The sequence below is a fragment of the Myotis nattereri genome, assembly GCF_964212035.1.
Source record: "Myotis nattereri genome assembly, chromosome: 5".
In the NCBI taxonomy this organism is placed as follows: domain Eukaryota; kingdom Metazoa; phylum Chordata; class Mammalia; order Chiroptera; family Vespertilionidae; genus Myotis; species Myotis nattereri.
Window position 1 is genome coordinate 41,214,144 of NC_138080.1, and position 21,851 is coordinate 41,235,994.

A 21,851-nucleotide genomic window follows, 5' to 3' on the forward strand; every position below is an offset into this window, starting at 1 on the left:
AGGTAAATAACAGAGTGACCCATTTATTTCTATTGTGTAAGTACTGGTGATAGAGATATAGCTGTAGCTGCAGGTGTGGTAATAGTGAGCTTTTTTGTGCAAAGAAAATTTACCTGAAGATATACAAGGTATTTTAATAGTGGTTGGAGTTATTTTTCTTGAATACTCTTTTTTCCCCCAGGGAGAGGGGGAGAGAGACAGAAATATCAATGATGAGAGAGAATCATCGATGGGCTATCTCCTGCACACCCCCTGCAACCTGGGCATGTGCCCTGACTGGGAATCGAACTGTGACCTCCTAGTTTGACATTCAACCACTAAACCACACCCTGCATACTATCCTTTGACATGTAGAAAACATCATTGAAAAATTTTCCTGCATTTTTTACTACCTTCATGCTATTACTGTCTTTTAAGTAGATGTTAATTAAGTGATATGATGTCTAGGATTTATTTCAAAATAATCAAGGCCATAAGTTCATAACTGTTGGAGTAGGTGGTAGTGTATAGAGGTTTATCCTACAATTTTCTATATTTTGTATATATTAAAAGGTTCTATAATGAAGAGGTAAAACCTTTGTAGCAACCTATTTTTAATGACAATGTTCAATTCTTTTTTATTTTATTTTATACTCTATAACATTTACTCTCTGCTAAATAATATTAAAAAAATTTCAGAGAAAATGTCATGAAGTTTGAATGCAATAATGGCATTTCAGGGTGACATCATGACACCCAATAGCAATGTCTTAAATAGGTCATTTTCTTACTCACTGTTTCTTAAATGAACCCTGAGGAAGGAAAAGGGAGCATAATGAAATCCATGAAATTGAGTTAGCTAATTTCAATAAGAAAAGTTGGCATAATGTCTTAAACATCTCTAAGCAGACACTCAAAACTATTACTTCTCCTAAGCAAATTAATTTGTAGGAGTATCTTGCATCTGCAAATAAATGGGAATTAAGAGTTTACCTATAGACTTTATGTAATCTTAAGAGAATATTCTGCCTGTTTTATTCTCTACTAGGGGCCCGGTGCACAAAATTTGTGCATTGGGGGGGGGGGGGCGGGGAGACTTCCCTCAGCCCAGTCTGCCCCTCTCACAGACTGGGACCCCTCAGGGGATGTCCTACTGATGGCTTAGGCCCGCTCCCCATAGGGAGCGGGCCTAAGCTGCAGTGTGGCCTCCCTCTGCAGGAGGCGACTGGGCTGATCAGGGGAAGGCACCAGCCCCATCACCCCGCTGCTGCAGCCACTGCCAGCCACCACAGCCACCAAGGTGTTTTCATCAACATGGACTCCAGTGCCTTCACCATGAAAAAATGACAACTTTCTTTAGGCATTTTCAAGATGTCTCTTTCATAGGATATGACATTTCCTTCTTTCTTTCTTTTTTAATCCTCACCTGAGGATATGTTTCCACTGATTTTTAGAGAGTGTGGAAGAGAGAGAGGGAGAGACAGAGAGAAACATCAATGTGAGAGGGACACTTTGATCGGTTGCCTCCTGCATGAGCCCTGACCTGGGCCCTGGCCAAGGAGGAGCCTATAACCTAGGTACATGCCCTTCATCATAATCAAACCCGGACCCTGCGGTCAGCAGGTTAAGGCTCTATCCACTGACCCAAACCGGCTAGGGCAGGATATGACATTTCTTAGTCACTCCAGCAGCAGACCTTCATTTTTTCCTCCAGGAGTGTGTTGGAAAAACCCTAGATCACCTTCTTGGATTCTTATAACCCAAGGACAGAAGGGACACATAATTCTTTGTAGTGATCTGTGTATGTCATAGTAACAATCTCTGACTGTCAATCTGAGGTTGAGTGAATATCATACAATTTCTGTGTAACCATCTTTCACTTCTAAAGCTATCTTAGCCAATGAGCGGTCAGAAAAGGTGTTTACCCTTGAACTGGTTTGGCTCAGTGGATAGAGCGTCGGCCTGCAGACTGAAGGGTCCCAGGTTTAATTCCTGTTAAGGGCACGTACCTTTGTTGGTGGCACATCCCCAGGGGGAGTGTGCAGGAGGCAGCTGATTGATGTTTCTCTCTCATCAATGTTTCTGACTGTCTATCCCTCTCCCCTCTTCTCTGTAAAAAAAATCAATATATTTTTTAAAACAAGAAAAGGTGTTTCCTCTGCAGCTCATGCACCGAGGACCCCCTTCATTATGTCCACTGGGCTAGGGGTGTGTCCCCACTGCCGGGTCTCCACATGCCCCCAAGGCCAGCAGCCAGCCGGGCTGGGGGACGTGTGGAGACCCTGGGCCATGCGGCGGCCACCGCCATCGGGAACACACTTCCCAGACCGGCAGCCCCATGTTGTGTGCGCCGAGCTGGGGGGCGTGAACCTGGGCCACCGCTTGGCGCCGACACACACGCAAGCAGCCACGGGGCGGGAACATCTGCTTGGCACCTGCGCCCATAAGCCCGGAGTGGCCAGGGGCGCTCTGGGATCCCAGCTGCTCAGGGCCTACACGTGGGCCTACAGCCAAGGAGCGGCCTGAGTCCCAAGGATGTTCCCAGGACCCAGGCTGCTCAGCACCTGTGTATGCAAATTAACCCGCCATCTTTGTCAGGTTAATTTTTATACTCACTCCTGATTGGCTAATGAGCGTAGCAGAGGTACAGTTAATTTAGATATTTCTTTTATTATATAGGATAAGTGTTACTTATATTGAACAATTGAAAACTATACAGAAACAAGGTTGAAAGTTTTTTTCCACACCTTGACTCCTAGTTCCCTCCATCAAGGTAAGCACTGTTAATAAATTGAAGTCCGTTCATTTTATGAATTTATATACACATCTATGTCCATATATAAATTGAAAAGGGATCCAACTAGTTGTATTCTCTGATTTCACTTTTCACCTAACTATCATAGGGATGTTCCCATTTCAGTATATGGAGGCCTGTCTCATACATTTTAATGCCAGCATAGTATTCCATAAAAAGGGAATACTCCATAATTTACTTAGCCAAACCTCTCCTCTGCACTTTCACTTTGTACAGATTTTTTTTTTCATTATAAACATTTTGGCAATGAATATTATCATAAAGAGATTTAGGGCATTTATAAGAATAATTTCTTTCATATAAAATTAAAGAACTACAAATGCTTGTCTTATATCCTCAAGTCTTTGCTTATATCTTTATTTTAATATAGCATATGAAGTGCTTTTCAGCCTCCACTAATTCTAGAAAAAATTTTATCCATTTATCAAAGGGTAGAAGAAAAAAATGTTATTGCTGATTCTGAACTGATAGTCATCGCTCCTTTTCTGGGCTGTCATAAAAATCCACACTTTAAAAAAAATTCAATCCTTTGTTTTATAAACATGGCAGAAGTTTTCAGTAAATATAGATCCCATGGAAATAAATCTAAGTTTTCCAAAAAGGGCTAATGAATGGAATAATTGGGAGAAAAAAGATTAGTCTATTTCACACAGATTTCCTTTTTGGCTTTCATCTTTTCACTTGCTGACCAGAAATATATGTGCATGTTGTGAAAGAAACAACCAATATACATAACAAATAGGAAAATAATAAGGTATGTATGTACACATTCATCTTGAAAATGGATTAAAATTGGTTAACACTGTTGGCAAAATATTTTTGTTGTTTACTTAAGAAAACAAAAGTCTTATATATGGTATAACCTGCTGCGATTAATCAGCAGGAATTTGCTGCAGGTAGTCATAGCTCTTTCTGAAATGTCTTTTAGGCATTGATATTAGTTAGGCTTAGTAGGAATCTGGTTGCTGGGGAGAATTTATAAAAATGGTTCATCTCTTTCTTCTATCAGGTGAAAACAACCTGGGGATAAATATTCTTATATGGTGCATTTTCTGAGGTTCAGAAACATAGATGCACTAATGCTTATTCGGTCACATTGAAATCACAGATGCCATTACATTATTCTATGTTTTTTCCTGAAAAGGTTTCTATTAAAAAGTCATATGCCTTTTTAAAACTATGTTTTTTGTAAAATGTTATGTAGTGACCCTCCTGTGTATGATGTATGTATGTACTCATTTATTTCATGTGTTTTTACTGAACACCCTTTACATTATAGTGCTCAAAGCCCAGGGATAGTGTGGTAAACAGGAAGGAAATATCCCCGCCATCAATAGGTGCAGACACTAGTAGACAGCTAGCTACCCAGCAAACAGATAAATATAAAATGAGGTAGTCATAAGTATACAAATACAAAATAGAGAAAGACACAAGATATGAAGTCATGCTGAGGATGCGAAGGGAAAGAATCTTTTAGATAAAGCAGTCAGAAAGGGGTCAGTATTGGGAGGGTGTGAGTTTGAGCAGAGGCCTAAATAAATTAAGAGGTGTAGCCACTGGGAGAATGTTCTGAAGAGACAAAACGACACAGTGACCCTTCAGTGGCCGGTGTGCTAATCAGGATGACCAAAGCAGAGGACAATAGACAGGGTACGAGATATTGGTAGGTGGGAAAGATGTGATTTCTTTTCTGGGGATAGTTTAGATGGTTTGGGGCTGGAAAGATGACAATCTCATCTTTAAAAGATCACTCTGCCTATGATGTAGAGGACCAAGTAGGACAGTCCAAGTGGAAGCAGGAAACTGTTAGGAGGCTGTGCAGTATTTTCGCTAAGATGGTGGTGGCTTAAAGCTATAGGGGCAGCAATACAGCCAGTCTCCTATGAGATATATGTTGAAGGGGACAACTTGCCTTGCTGATATATTGGATGTAGGACTAGAGAACAGATTGATGGCAAGTAGATTTTGGCCAGAGCGACTGGTTGAATTGTTCATTTGAATGGGGAGGATTGGGGAGAACAGGTTCAGGGTTAGGGAGAGAACAAGAGGTGTGTTTCAGATATGCTCAATTTGAGATGCTTATCAGATAAACATATGAAAGTATCAGATAGGTACTTGGATATTAGAGTATAGTGATCATGGGAGAGAACACAGTGGTATATAATATTTAAAGTACATGTCTTTAATGACACAGGCTAGATAAGATCATATTGAGAGCAAGTATAGAACAGAGAAGTGATTAAATGATTTTGAGAATTCTATGTACACAGCATTTAAATGTAAAGTAGAGTATTCCTATGAACATTATGTAAAATGTGTATGAAAAAAAGTGGAATAAAGCAGAAAAGATTGACTTTAAACATTTGGACTGTGCAGAGATTTGGATTATTTTCCAAAGTTCATTATGATTTGGTTAAGTTTATACATTAAAATGTATCAGATGGGCAAAAGTGGTTGTAAGTGAAACAGTTTATTCTTATATTAATTATTGTATTATTCATTAGTAGTTGTATTATTTTCTATGGGAACAACTGTAACCCTACTTTTCCCACCCCATATGTTGAGAATTCATAGAATGTGGTCAAGTCTATACTTTCAAATAGATGTTGAGTGAGCACTCTGATATGGCTGCCTCCCTCAGCATGCATTCTGAGTGGCCAGGTGGCCTGCAGGGGCTTTTCACTGACACTAGCCCCACCCAGGGACACATGTCCGACGTAAGGGACCACAGAATCACACTGTCTGTAAGTTCCTTAAATGAATTCCCTAATGGCCCTTTGACAGACAGCCTACCCCATCTCTCAGGCCTTCCCCTGTGTGCCCTAGATAAGACCCCCTATTAAGCTTACCACAACTCTTACTCTTTTGGGTTTGAATTGACCAACCTGACCTTAGCCGGGAACCTCAATACTCCACCTGTGCCCCAGATTCTACTGCAGCTCTCTGCCTGCACCCTGACCTGACTCCTCACATGGCCCCTCAAGTTCTGATATGTACCTTCCCAGGACCTATGAATAATGAACTTCTCAATTTCAATTTCCAGTGGTCTTTTGTTGAACCAAGGCTCACCATCCATCTAACACCCCACAGCTCTGCCTAACATTTTATCCTTTAACAGTCACAATAATTGGTGCTAAGAACAGGAAACGGATGGATTGAGTAATGCTTGCAGTCAATGGAGGGTAGGAATATGCTTTTTAGCTGAAAATGGCTTACTGACTGACTCTCCCAGGAGGGTAATTCCATCTGGGAGGGGTCCACCACCCACAGGTATTTGGTTGTACTGCTTTGCACTACAGCCTAAGCTTATGCAGGATGCTGCCCTGCTTCCCATCTCAATGTGCACACTTGGGACAAAGCAATCAGAGTCCTCTGAACCTCAGAGTGTTGGTCATCAAAGCTGATCTGATATGCCACAGATATATTTTTCTACCTATTAACTCCCCAAGATGGGGTCAATTCCCCCAGCGAGTCTTACACTTCAGGCATGTTTCCTGAAGACTCTAAGCATGGACCTTACTTGCTCACCATTAAGAGAATTAGCTAAGATTTCCACAGGGGCCCTTTGCATTAATTAATAGCCTTGGTTAACATCCAGGACACTAGAGTGGCAACCCCCACCCAAGTGTTGGCTACTGGATAAAGTTTCTGGGCAGTGCCTTTAGGAGGAGGAGAGGAAGACTCCCCTTTCTTGACCACTGTGCTTGAGGGTGGCACAGACACTCTGAGTCCTAACCAGTAGGATTGGGGCACCTTCCCTCAAGAAGTCAGGGCCTCTTTCAAAGACAAGTCTTCCAAGAAACCAGAAACACCAATCAGAAAGGATATGTGCACCCCTATGTTCATAGCAGCACAATTTACCATAGCTAAGATTTGGAAACAACCTAAGCAGATGAGTGGATTAAAAAACCATGGTACATCTACATAATGAAATGCTACACTGCTGTAAAAAAGAAGGAACTCTTACCATTTGCAACAGCATGAATGGATCTGGAGAATATTGTGCTAAGCGAAATAAGCCAGTCAGAGAAAGAGAAAGAAAAATATCACGTGATCTCAATCATTTGTGGAATATAATGAACAACAAACTGATGATCCAGAGACATAGAAGCATCAAACAGAACACCCAACCTCAGAGAGAAGGCGGGGTCGGGGAGTGCGGGGTAGAGAGATCAACCAAAGGACTTGTATGCATGCATATAAGCATAACTCATGGACACAGACAGTAGGGCGGTGAGGGCATGTGCTGGTGGGAGGGGGTGGGAATGACCAGAGTGAGCTCAATGGGAGAAAAAGGAGACATGTAATACTTTAAACAATAAAAAAATTTTAAAAAATTAAAAATAAACAAAGACTAGTCTGCCAGCTGAGTTGCTGCATACCTCATTCTCCAATTGGATGGGATATTGTGGGTCCCACTCTGACTCGTGGTGGCACAAGATGTAATGACCTGATACAAACAGCCTGAACACCTGGTTCCTGTGCCTCCAAAAGTGCCAGGGAATGTTGGCAGCCCCTCCCCACCCCCACCCCAATGTAAAATGCCCATAGAAGTGGCCTGGGTGCTGTTCAGTGCCTGGATGTACCCTGGTTTACATTCTCCAGGTCTAGGGGCCAGCTCTAATGAGCCCACCACCACTGTGCTAATGGAGGTGACCCCAATTCCCTCTGGAGAGGGAAGAGTCTGGCAATGAGTTGGGCCACTGGAATATCCTCTGCAGATATTTCCAGTGACGATTCATAAGGTTTTCCAGTGTAAGATAAAGTCAGTGACATAGAATTAAAAACTAACTCAAAACTACCTGCCTCAAGATTCAAAATATTTTAAAAGGCTGTCTACAGCAGGAAGGAGAAAAAGGAGGCTGAGAGGTTGTTCAGTGTCTAACACTGACTCGGAGCAGAAATGAGGTAACTAGCCAGTTTTCCAAGGACCTCGGAATGCATACTATTTAAAAGACACCCAGAGCCTGAGGGCCAAACTCATGAGAGGCATGGGTGAACCCTGACCCTACTCCTGAAGGGTCACTCCAGGACTAAGTCAATATGAATTAAAGCAAAGGCCTTTAGGCCGCTGCCTCCAACAATAACAATGCTATAATCAAGGCTTCTAGTGATGAAGAAGAGTCCTAACCTAAAGGCACACACCCTAAAAATATACAGCGAGTTTATCTCTCCCCTGCTTACTTGCATTTGTATGGTTTGAGCCCACTTTTCTATCACAATTAATACTGCAAAGGATCAAAGCCAATGAAAGACACTCAATGAAGCCCAACTCCTCCATTAAGATTGAGGAAGTAAGTCCATCCCTTCTATGAACATAGTAACCCAGATGACCCAGATTTCATCTCTAATCCCCAATAGGCCCCAAATTCAGAGAATATTTCTTATAGGAAACAGCCCTTCCCAATTACAGGGTCTCACTCCTTCACTTTGTGGGGACCTCCTATACTGTTCAGGAGGTCTTGGAGGGAATAGACATTGTAGCCTGCCATGAGGGGACTCTTGCCCAGAATCCCAGATTTTACAATACTAAGGAATCTCACTACCTCACAGACAGCCTTTGGGTGCAGATCCCACAATCCACCTCACAGAGCACCCTTCCCAAATCCTAGTCCTGGAACCTCCAAACTAACCCCTCAAAAAGCAATGCCCTGGATGGTTCTAAATAGCCCAGTGCCTTACATTGGCAGCTCTGCCAATTGGAGGTCCCCAATTAGCATGTATTTGGACATCCCCGGTGCCAATTCTTCTCTTTAAAACATGCGATCGCCTCAGTACAAAGTCCAATCTCAATGGCTCAGAGGCCTTCAGAGAGTCCCAAGGCTCCCTCTGCCCTAAACAACTTTCCTGACCTTGGACTTGGCAGTCCCCCAGAGCATTACCCTAGTGACTCAGTCTGGACAGAGCTTGTCCTACCTTCCAGGGACAATCACCTATTGAAGGTTCTGGTGGTCCACTGGGACAATGACAATAACAAAACACTCTTGGCTCTATTACACACAGGAGCCCAACTCATAGTAATTCCAGGTAAGACTTCTAAATTCCCCCAAGGGAACCTCCTACAGCCTGCAAGGCATAGCAGGGGAAACGTAAAGGGAATACACATTAAACTGCATGACACCATATTTCTAAAACAGTTGCCAGGGGTGATAACCCCTTGGTGCTCTGTTTTCCTATTACAAACAGAACTGCCCTTGCTCAGTGACACACCTGGTATAATAAACCTATATTCCAATGTCACCCCAATAAATTCAATAAAATAACAAAATTAGACCCTTGTATAGTTCCAATTGAGTAGGCAAAATATCATCCCTTTAAATTGTTTGTGTTTCTTTTTGAGCTGAAAGACATTAGAACATCATTGGATAATGAAATGAATATGAGAGATGGAAAATTAACAAATCAAAAATGTGAGGCTATAATTTTAGGAAATAGTTCCTGATAAGATGAGAGGGGTATTGCAAGTAAAATACAATGTCATATTTGAGGCAAGAGGAATTAGTGGTTAAGAACTGCTAAAGCCTGCAACCATTCTGTTAGGGGCAGAAATAGAATATTGGAAACTACTTATAATTATAAGAAACATTAACCATGCTCTGTTAACCATGATGGTTCTGTTCTGATTAGAATGCACATTTTCACTTGGCTGGAAGTTGTACCCCCTGGGACATGGGAGCGAACATTGGAATGCAGTCCATCCTCCTGTCCCAAGAACTGCCTATCATTATGGAAAGATTTACAACCTCATGGCGGAGATAGTCTAGTCCTGGAGGCACCTGCTCTTTACAACCCCCAGCTCTTATTACTTGTCATCTGGTCCCTGGGTGCCCGGGGCGCCTGCCCTCTGTGATACCCCCTACCCCAGAATGCATGACTTATAACCTGTAATGATTATCCTATGCCCACTTTCCCATACCTGTAATTCCTACTTTCCCATGTAATCTTTGTCCTTTTACCCCACCATAAGAAGGTGGATTATGGTGGGGTGCGGAGCAGATTTTTGTGGCTGACTTGCTGTTCTCCCCTAATGCCCGCATCATTGGAATAAACGTTCATATAGATTCAACCTGTCTCTGCTTAATTGGCTGAAGTAGTGACAGGCAGCCGGACCTTTTGGTTATCTGGTTACAATTCTACAAACAAGGTAAAGCCTAATTGCTTAAAAGAAAAAGAAAAAAAAACACACACACAAAAGGCCCAAAATGTCATTAGTTGTGCTAAAGGCCATGATACCAAACGCAGAATTGACCCCTGACCTAACTGCTGTTTTAACCTTTCCTAGAAAATACATTTTTTAAATTTATCTTTATTATTGAAAGTATTACAGATGTCCCCTTATTTACCCCATTGACCCTCCAACCTTCTCCCTTCCTGTCCCCAACCCCCAGGCCTTCACCACACTATAGTCTGTGTTATTGGTTATACATATATGCATATAAATTCTTTGGTTAACTCCCTGTACCCCTGCCCCCTCCCCCCCCACCCCCCCCCCCCCACACACACACACACACACTTCTTCCTTCCCTCTGAGATTCCTCAGTCTGGAATTTTCTGGTCAAGTACAGGGAAGGTGATCTGCCACATGTGCCCTCTCCACCTCTTCATTCCTCCCCCAAATAGGATGCCCTTGTCTAAAAATAAACGTTTTATTCTCTTATTAATAGCTCCCATGCCCCACTTCTGTCCTACTAGAAACCTTCCATTTAGCATAACCCCTCAGAGCACCTTTCTAGTTACTAGATAGAATGCTACCTGATTCATGAATTGCTTAATAAAGCCAATTTACTCTTCAAATTTACTTATTTAAATTTTGTTTTTTAACATTATCCAGTTGAGTTTTATTCATATGCAGTGACTTTCACCCAATGACATAATATAGATTGTGTTCTTTTTGTATCCTAAATTCAGGGTTATTATTAGTATTAACTGTGAAATTCAGAATTCTCTGGAAGTAAATGAGGGGACTAGGTACATGTACTGAAGGCAGCACTGTTTTATAAAAAAAATAATACCTTGTCTATCTGTGCTTTTCTGGAAGTGCTGGAAATGAATAATTTAGGGAAGAATTTAATTTATCTTAAAGCCATCATTCTCTGACAGCATTCTAGACAAGTGGACTGTAAGCATGGTTGTGTTCAAGTAAAAGCTCAAGTAAGGAAAAACTGGGCAGTTTCTAGAGAGAACATACTGAGCTTGAACTAGGAAATGAGGAAAATAGAGAAGAATGTTGAGAGCTCTAGAGCCATAGGTAAACCTTTAGAATCAAGAACTGAATTATTATTTTTAGCAATATAACAAAATAATAATTGAATCAAAATATATTTGCAATGTTAGTATAAGTCTTAGAAAGACATAGTAGGTTGTGATTGACACATCCTCTAAGACAGTGGTTCTCAACCTGTGGGTTGCGACCCCCTTGGGGGTTGAACGACCCTTTCACAGGGGTCGCCTAAGACCATCGGAAAACACATATATAATTACATATTGTTTTTGTGATTAATCACTATGATTTAATTATGTTCAATTTGTAACAATGAAATTAGGGGTCACCACAACATGAGGAACTGTAGTAAAGGGTCACAGCATTAGGAAGGTTGAGAACCACTGCTAAGGTATATAAATAATAATTGTTTCTACAACTTAATTGTTTCATTACCTAGTCTCCAAAGTTATTAACAATAACTAAAATAGGAGTAGATTTCATTCATCTAGTATTAATTACATTTAAGTTGTGTTCCCATACATAAAATTCTTTAAAAACTTAATACAAAAATCCTGTCCCAGAATATATAAAGAACTCATGTCAATAATGTGAATAATCAATCAATAACAATCTAAATAACTCTAACAAGACAATAACACTAATAAAATAGATTTGGGTTCTGCCATTTAAAAATGGACAAGGGATTTGAATAGACATTTCATCCATGTATGAATGGCAAATGTACATGAAAAGATACTCTGCATCTATAGGTTTTAAGGAAATGCAAGTTAAAACTGCAATGAGATTCATTACACACCCATTACAATAATCCTATATAATAAAAGGGTAATATACAAATTGACCCTAACAGCAGAACGACTGGGAATGACTGGTCACTATGACACACACTGACCACCAGAGGGCAGACGCTCAATGCAGGAACTGTCCCCGGTGGTCAGTGCGCTCCCACAGGGGGAGCTCTGCTCAGCCACAAGCCAGGCTGACGGCTGCCAGCACAGCGGTGGTGGTGGGAGCCTCTCCTGCCTCCTCAGCAGCACTAAGGATGTCCGACTGCAGCTTAGGCCTGGTCCCTGCTGGCAAGTAGACATCCCCCAAGGGCTCCCAGGCTGCCAGAGGGATGTCTGACTGCCAGCTTAGGCCCGATCCCCTGGAGAGTGGGCCTAAGCCAGCAGGTAGACATCCCTTGAGGGGTCCCAGACTGCGAGAGGGCACAGGCCGGGCTGAGGGCCCCCTCACCCCCCCCCCCTGCACAAATTTTTGTGCACCAGGCCTCAAGTTATAATAAACATTATCGTCATAATAAAAATATATTCAATACCATGTGTTGATAAGGATACAGAGAAACTGAAACCCTCATGCACTACTGATAGAAATGTAAAATGATATACATATGATATACATAGTCACTTTGGAAATCAATTTGGCAGTTTCTTAAGAAGAATAAACTTAGCATAAAACCCAGTAATTCCATTTCAGGTTATGTCTCAAATGAAATAAAAACATGTTTACATAAAAACCTTTATGCAAGTATCAAAAACTTTAAACAATCCAAATGCCCATCCATTTGTGAACAGATAAACAAAATGTGTTTTAAAATGGAATACTATTTAGCATAGAAAAGAACAAGTTATTATACATGATGCTACAACATAGATGAACCTCAAGAGCATTTCTCTAATGAAAGGAAGCCAGGCACAAATGACATTACATTACATGATTGCATTTAAATGATATTACACAATCTGTTTCAAAATGGGGGGTGGGTGGGGAGAACCCATTCTAACACATTCTATGAGGCCAGTATCACTCTGATGCCAAAATCAGATAAAGGATACTGTATGTGAAGAAAACCACAGACTAATGCACCTTATGAGTTTAGATGGAAAAGTTCTCCATGAAATACTAGCAAGTAAAATCCATCACCACGAAATAAGGATTAAAGATTATTGTCAAGTGGCATATATCCCAGGAATGCAACATTAATTTTCAGTTGTGAAATCAATGTAATATACCACATTAATGTAATGGTGGAGAATATATAAACATCTCTAAAGATGTAGAAAAACCATTTGACAAAATACATAACACTTTATTTCTGACAATATTCAACAAGCTAGAAAGAGGAGAAAATTTCTGCAACATGAAATAGTGCATCTATGGAAAAAAAAATCTATAGCATACTTCATAGTGAAAAAATAGAATCTTACCTCTTAAAATCAAGAATATGATTGGATGTCCACTCTTGTTACTTCTATTTAGAATTGTACTAGAGGTTCTACAAAAAAAAAAAAAAAAATAGACAAAAAAAAGAAAAGATATAAACATCATCCAGATTGACATTATCTTGTTTAAAGGAAATCCTCAGGAATATACTAAAAAAGCTACTAGAACTAATTAAAAAGTTAAGTAAGTAGTAACATATAATATCTGTATGCAATTATCAAATATTTTCTATGCACTTACAAGGAATGTTCTGGAAATATAATTAAGAGAGTAATTCCATATACAATAGCACTAAACAAATGAAATAATTAAGTATAAAATTGAACCAAAGAAATTCAAAACTTGTAGACTAAAAACTCAAAAATATTGCCCTGACCAGTTCGGCTCAGTGGATAGAGTGTCGGCCGGTGGACTCAAGGGTCCCAGGTTCGATTCCTGTCAAGGGCATGTATCTTGGTTGCAGGCACATCCCCAATCGGGGGCGTGCAGGAGGCAGCTGATGGATGTTTCTGACTCTCTCTATCCCTCTCCCTTCCTCTCTGTAAAAAATCAATTAAAAAAATAAATAAAATATATTTAAAAAATAAATAAATAAAAACTCCAAACTATTGTTTAAAAAAATTTTATCCACCTCAACTCACCCCTGGCCACAATCACCACACTATTGTCCGTGTTCATGAGTTCTTTCTCTTATTTTTTTCATTTTGCTCAATCCCTCCACCCTCCACCACCACCACCCCAAAATAAAGAAAAAAAAACATTCTTTATTGTTTTGAAAAAAAATTAAATAAATGAAAAACTATTTATTGATGTGTTGTTGTTTTTTTAAAAAAAGACATTCCAAATTCATGGATCAGATCGCTTTTAAACTTCCTAGTTACTATATCATTGGGTTGTGCATTTTTTATCCATTCTGACTAAATTTAGTGACCAGGGAAATAACCACAAAATTGGGTTTGAAGACCTGTTGGGCCCACTGTAAAATAGATTTGAGGTAATATTATTCACCATCTTTCTCATAAAGCCTCACTCCAATTGTGAGTTCATGATGCCAATACAGGCTCCTAGTGTTAGCGTCACCTCCACCCTCAATCCCAGTCCTGAACAGGTCTGAGTATTTTCTTTGTCCAATAAGCTGTGCTTAGATCACACCTAGAGTTCATTCTGGAAAGGGTGGGGAGTATGTATATTTGTACTACCTGTGGTAGAATTGGAGGGGACTTCCTCAAAGAACTAGTCTTCCTTTCAATCTATGTGCTCTCAGTTTGAGAATTTTTTCTATTCTAGAAACTGAGTTTTTAAAAAAAAGGCACTTTTTTTCATTAGAATGCTAAAATCAGCCTTCTGCTCCTGAGTAGTTAACATTTTTTGGTTACACAAGTCAACCAATCTTTTGTCTATTTCTCTCCATCCTAATAATACCATCATCTCATCAGATCTCTCTGGATCAATGCACCCTACCCTGGTGGCCACTCTTGTCTTGCTGTATATTATTGTCAATTATATGCACTGCACCTTGTTTTTGACTGTTACATGCCTCCATGTGGCTTCTATTGTTGTGGAAAGTTATCTGTTCTGGAAACTTATGTGTTCAATTGATACTAGGGATCCCAGTTTCTTGGCAGTAGCACAACCTGATATGCACCCTAGTCAACAGAGGATAACCATCAATGAACTTAAGAACAGAGTACATTTTTAGGGCCTGAATGCAGGAGTCACCAAACTTTCTGTAAAAACCACATAGTAAAATTTTGGATTTTTAGGTCACCACTTACAATAAAATATTTGCCTTTGCATTTTTATCTCTCTTAAAAGTGAATAACATTTATTTATATACAACATATATAAACATCTATACAGAAACATACATATATTTATATATGAAACATTTATGTATGAAACATTATTAACTCACAGACGTACAAAAACAGGCCACCCTCCAGGTTTGGCCCAAGGCCATAGTTCGCTGACCTCTGCATTTATGAGATAAATGTGTCCTTTTGAGAATACATACATTGAGTGATGAATCTTGTGGTGTCACATAATACATAATTCCTAAAACCACCCTTAGCCTCCTGACTTCTTTTTCAAGACTCTGTCAAGTAAATTCTAGCATGCCCACTTCATTTACCCAGGCTTTAGCAAATCCAAACTAAGCAGTCATTACAGCCATATATTAGGATAGAAAATAGATATAATTTAACAGGATATGAATCCTAAGTAATTGACAGCTGTGCCCTGCTAATAACCCATCCTTATATTTTACACTATATCTCTGTACAGACTCTCAGCTGTGTTTGCAAGTCCTTGCTGATATTACCCAGGTGATTTTATCCTTTTATTTCACAAACTGTTCCCTTGGGTCAGGGTCTATATTTACCTCCTTGAGCTAAGTCTACTCTTTTATTGATGGCACAAAAGGAAGTGGACAGATTTTTGGGACAGATGACAGTCAACGGAGAACCAGACTGTCCAGTGAAGGGCCTAGTGGCCCAAAACATTCAAGGGAATCTGAATGTTCAAGGTTATCAAACACATTCACACAAATATGCTTTCTATGCTGTCTCTCACTGAACCACTCTTTTCTTACAGGCCTTGAGTTTAGCATATGAGACTATACATTCAATTTTCTTTCCTGGTCTAACCCCATTTACAATTAAATCCTGAGCTTGATTTTCTGAACAGCCTGACCTCCAGATACACACGAAAATTATTTCTTTAAATATTTCCTTGGAGACTTGACTTTTACTTCATGCTCTGATGTAAGAGTTGGATGCCTTACTTTAAGGCATTTAACAAAAGCCAGCTATCTTCATAATCTTTCCAATTTCAATTATAAAAATACTTCAATTTCTAGAACAAGTGAAAAGGCCAATGCTTTTATTTTAAACTGTATTTCATCTCAAACCATTTCAGATGATTATTTTAGTAATGTGATCCTGCAGCATTTTGAGGTTATCAGTATGCCTGCAACTCACCATGGTGTCTTTGTTACTTTTGGGAAGGTTAGTGATCCATTTCAATCATACCATCTTGGTTTTCTGCCTTCTACAGTAACTCTAGTACCAAATATTTTAAAATGCATTCTCAAAAAAGCAGAGCCAAAGACAAGAATTTGGATGCAGTTCAGTTTTCTGTGAAGTGGAGGTGAGAGACTGGGGAAGAGATGAGATAGGGTAGCAGAACAAGAATATCAGGGAGTACTTTGAGTTACTGCAATGGGCAACCAGGACTCAACTGTACCAACACCTTTTAAGGAGTGTAACAGATGTCACCAAAGTTTGTCCATCTGAGTTATGGAAGGATGAAGTACATATTCACCTGCTCTGTCTCCTCATAGGGGCTAAGTTTTCCTCTGAGTTGTCGATATCTCAGTTGTATTTGTCCAGAGTGGACTCCAGTGGTTTAGAGAAGCCCCTAAACAGCAAGTGGAAATATGTGACCTACAGGCTTGTGATGAGGTCCAGAAAGCTGGGCCCAAAGCTAGCGAGTGCCCACTGCAATTCTGGCTAATTTAAGAAGGCTGTGGGCCATGAGTCATGGTACTAAGTCTCACCATTGCAGTCCTCAAGTTGATACAAATAGAAAACTACTGAGTGGATAAAGAATGAATTAAGGATCTGTATTCTCTCAGCGTTGGCCATCTTTCCTGCAGTGACCTAAAGAACAGTAATGACAGCTGGCTTCTCTGTGGTTTGGGGTGATTAAATTACAGGCCTATTTGTTAATTTTTCCCCATTTATTTATTCCTTTAAATATTGTATGTGGGGGTTTTTGAATGCCTGCTAATATCCTATATTGATTGATGGAATTCAGAGATAATTTTTAGACTTTTTTTAAAAAAATATATTTTATTGATTTTTTACAGAGAGGAAGGGAGAGAGATAGAGAGTTAGAAACATCGATGAGAGAGAAACATCGATCAGCTGCCTCCTGCACATCTCCCACTCGGGATGTGCCTGCAACCCAGGTACATGCCCTTGACCAGAATCGAACCTGGGACCTTTCAGTCCGCAGGCTGATGCTCTATCCACCGAGCCAAACTGGTTTTGGCTTTAGACTTATTTTAATAATATAAATCTAGATATTAAATATATCTAGATTAAATAGATAAGATTATATATTATTTATATATTATACTATAGTATATAATATATAAATAATGCATATACTAACTATATATTATATGTTATCTATTATACATAATATATATAATAACATTTTATTATTACATATAATAATGAGATCTGTCATCCTATATAATAAAAGCCTAATATGCTAAGTGACTGGTCGACCAGTCGGCCAATCAACCAATCAAAATATAATATGCTAATGATATTCTAAGGCTACTCAACTGTTCACTATGACATTTACTGACCACCAAAGGGCAGACAGTTGACTGGTTGACCAGTCACTATGATGTTCACTGACCATCAGGGGGCAGACACTTCTACCAGTAGGTTAGCTTGCTGCTCATCAGGAATGAGTGAGATGGGCCAGACATGACCCAGAGGCCTCCCACAGTTCTTCCCTGGCTGGCCAATCTCTCCCATCCCTTCCTAGACCTGATCATGCACCAGTTGGGTCCCTTGGCCTGCCTGCACCCTCTCGCAATCCGGGACCCCTTGGGGGATGTCAGATAGCTTGTTTTGGCTTGATCCCGCAGGCCAGGCCGTGGGACCTCACTGGTGCACAAATCCGTGCACCAGACCTCTAGTCTATATATATATAGTATATATACGTATATTCCTCTTATACTGAAAAAATGAAAAATAATGCCATTTATTTGAAGTACATTTTAAAACATTATATTATTCAAAACACATAGCATACATAACTAAAATTTTCCTAGAGGCTTTGAAAATTCTGAGAAATGGAATGAGTAGACAATAAACTTCCAAAAGGTCAATGAAATTCAAGAAAAAGTTTATTTAAAGGTAACACAGATAAAAGACCACATTTCCCCTCTTTTATATGGGTAGGATAAACCTGGAATATGAACAACACTGACATATTTCTAAGTCTACGAAAGGCCATTTCACCAGACAAAGTAGTCAACAAGGTTTATATTGCTTGCAAAGGGCAAATCTACATGAGCCCTTGCAGGGCAGGTGAGCAAGAAGTTATTGACAGTTATTGTTCTATCTCCAGATGTTATTGTGAAATAGTATATACATTCTTCAAAGGATTATTACTTAGGCTTTCAATTAACCACATGTATTTACTTGAAATATGTTTCAATAAATGTTCTTTGTATTTACAAATCCAAAATTGGTTATTTTTTCATTCAAAATAGCTTTGTACTTCTCAATGATTGCCATTTGTACATCTGCCATCTTTACGTTGTATTTCAAAAAGTAATCATATGATGTTCATTTACACTGAATCAGAAACAGGTATATAATGCTCAAAATCACTCTCATTTGTAGAGAAAGTAATTTAAAATTTTGTCAGATAGCCTTCAAAACAAATCATTTGTGAATCAAAAAAAAAAATGAATAGATCCTTATTTTTTTAAAGGATGCATTTGTAGTGAAAATGAAATATCCTAAAGTTTTAATTCTAGGAAAGTAGTCAGTCTTAGCTCACGGGACTGTTTACAAACCTAACTGGTTAGATAATATAGAGTTGTTATGTATATATACATATATTTTCAAATCCAAGTAGGTTTTTCTTTCTTGAAATTAACCATGAAATTGTGTTCACCCTCATTAGTAATCAGGAGATAAAAATCAAATCCACAATGTGATTCCACTAAAACCTAAAACAACGGCTAAAATTTTAAATAGTGGAAGTTCTAAGTGTTGCAAAAAATGTATAAAAACTGAACTCTTGCCCAGTCAGGGTGGCTCCGTCGTTGAGCATCCGCCTAGGAACCAGGAGGTCAGGGTTCGATTCCCAGTCAAGGGCACATGCCCGGGTTGCGGGCTCCATCCCCAGTAGGGGGCGTGCAGGAGGCAGTCGATCCATGATTCTCTCTCGGATCGCTACCACAAAGCATCTCAAAGATTTTCCCTTACCACCATGCTTTAAAAAAACCTTCATATAAATTAGCCTATGGTAAAATTCTTTTCATTACACATCATTTTGTTTAAAGTCTCAGAACCTATAGATGACATTAATTGAAACTTACTTTTCTTTATTTCAAACTGCCAGTTATGTTTACCTTGCCACTTGGTTGTCTCAACCTATAGCAGCGATTTTCAAACTTTTTCCATCTTATGACATATGTAAACAGATTACTAAAATTCTGTGGCACACCAATATATATTTTCGCCAGTCTGACAAATAAAAAGTTATACTTCTGATTTATTCACACTTCTGATTTATTCAGCCCTAGCCCTAGCCCTAGCTCCAGCCCTAGGGTGCCAGCTTGGTCAGTTTCTGGTAAGAGCTTTCTTCCTGGCTTCTAGATGGCCATCTTCCAACTATGTCCTCACATGGCAAAGAGAAAGAGTGAGTTCTCTGGTATCACTTCTTAGAAGGGCACTAATCCCATTAGGAGGGTACCAGCCTCTGGATCTTATCTAAACCTAATTATCTCCCAAAGTCTTCACTTCCAAATACCTTCATCACATTGGGGATTAGAATTTCACCATATGAATTTGGGAACACAATTCAATACAATGTAAACATCATTGTTAAAACCAAACATGATGAGTTACATCCCTAGTTTGACAAGGCACAGAATCATCTAGTATCTTAAACCTCGCCTATCCATATTTTAAATAAAAGCAGTATCTTAAATCTGGTGTGAAATATAGGTTCCCAATGATTTATTGAACACAACTTTATACTTCATGGGTAAATTCTGCCTATATCAAACAGCGTACATTACTCAATTTTAATTTATGATCCCTTTGAGAGCATATGTAATCTCAAAATTGCAAATACCTTATAACATGGAATCAATTTAAATATCTATTCAAAATTACTGTTTAAGTTTTATTGGAATATTCCCTTTGATGTGCAAAGAAAATTCTGCTTAAGAATGTAGTTATCAATATCCTTATTTTTTTTCTTAAGCTGAGGCAGTTGGAGAACTGAATAAGCTATTCAGAGAAAGACAAGTATCACATGATCTCACTTATATGTGGAATCTAATGAGCAAAATAAATGGATAAACAAAATGGATCCAGAGACATAGAAGCATGGAACAGACTGATGAATCTCAGAGGAAAGGTAGGGGTGGGTGTGGTGGGAAGAGATTAAGCAAAGAATTTATATGCATATATGCATAATCCATTGGCATAGACAATAGTGTGGTAAAGGCCTGGGAGGGGATGGGAGTGGGTGGATGGGGTAAATGGGGGGATAAAAGAGGGACGTCTGTAATATTTTCAACAATAAAGATAAATTAAAATAAAAGTAAAGTGATGGAAAAAGATATACCATGCTAACACTTATCAAAAGAAAGTGGGCAGAGCTATATTAATTTCAGACAAAGGGGGCTACAGGAAAAGAAAATTATCAAGAGTAAATTGGAGCCCTACAAAAAAGATAATTGGGTCAACTCCCAGGAATACATAACAATCCAACATACAGGCACCTAACACAGCATCAAAATAAGGGATGCTAAAAGCATTCTCACATGGCAGAAAGAGGCATCCTTCTCATCAGAACCAGTTTGCTGAAAGTGCAGCACAATCAAGATATGGGGATAAAGCAACTACATGTCTTCCTCTTGTTCCTACAAACCTTCTCTATGGAAATAGGTCTTCTTCCCTTGTCCTCTGTCACTTTTTACATCCCTAAAGAGTAAATAATATGTCCATCCAGGGAAATAATAAAAGCTCTGAAATTTAAAGATGGTTGGCCACTTCCAGGCCTGACCTTCTGCATCTGAGAAGCCTGAAGTGGGACAAGGACTCAGCCAATTTTTCTCCCTGCTCGTGTGTGGTTTCTGACATCTCCATGGTTGGAGATGAAAAGACAGAAGTGTGGAAACAGAAGGATATCTCTCTCTTGACTGGTACTGAATGTACATTGGATTTTACATGTTTATTTCAGTGTGCATTTACATGTACATGTCTAGGGCTGTAGAAGGGGATTTGTGAATGTGATGGTTAATTTTATGTCTCAACTTGGCTAGGTCACTGTACCCAGATATTTGGTCAAATAGTCTGGATGTTGCTGTGAATGTAATTTTTAATGAGATCAACATTGAAGTCCATAGACCTTGAGTAAAGCAGATTAGCCTCCATTCAATAAGTTCCAAACATTAAGAGAAAAAAGACTGGCATGGGCCCAAGGAAGAGGGAATTCTGCCTCCAGACTGTCTTCAGACTCAAGCTGCAACATAAACATTTTTTCTGGGTCTTCAACCTGCCAGCCTACCCTAAAGATTTTGGATTTTCCAGCTTCCACAATCACATAAGCCAATTTCTTCAACTGCATACATACATTCTCATTCCCCCCCCCCCTCTCTCTCTCTCTCTCTCTCTCCCCATCCCTCTCCCTCTCCTTCTCCCTCTCTCTCCTTCTGTTGTTCCAGAGAACTCTGCCTAATACAGTGGGATTTGCTGGCATAGGCCCTTTGTGAGGATCTCCCACCTCTGGTTCACTGGCAAGGGTGATACATGTCTGCAGGGCCCCTTAAATCAGCCCCCT

At 39.5% G+C, this 21,851-nt stretch overlaps 1 long non-coding RNA gene across 1 annotated transcript in view; it reads right to left on the bottom strand.

Moving 5' to 3' along the window:
• LOC308519024 overlaps positions 1-21,851 on the bottom strand; it is a 289,305-nt gene that overhangs the window by 78,406 nt on the left and 189,048 nt on the right. The window contains exon 3 of the long non-coding RNA XR_013995975.1: positions 13,226-13,293. This is a non-coding gene — a long non-coding RNA (uncharacterized lncRNA). The remainder of the gene's footprint in view (positions 1-13,225; positions 13,294-21,851) is intronic.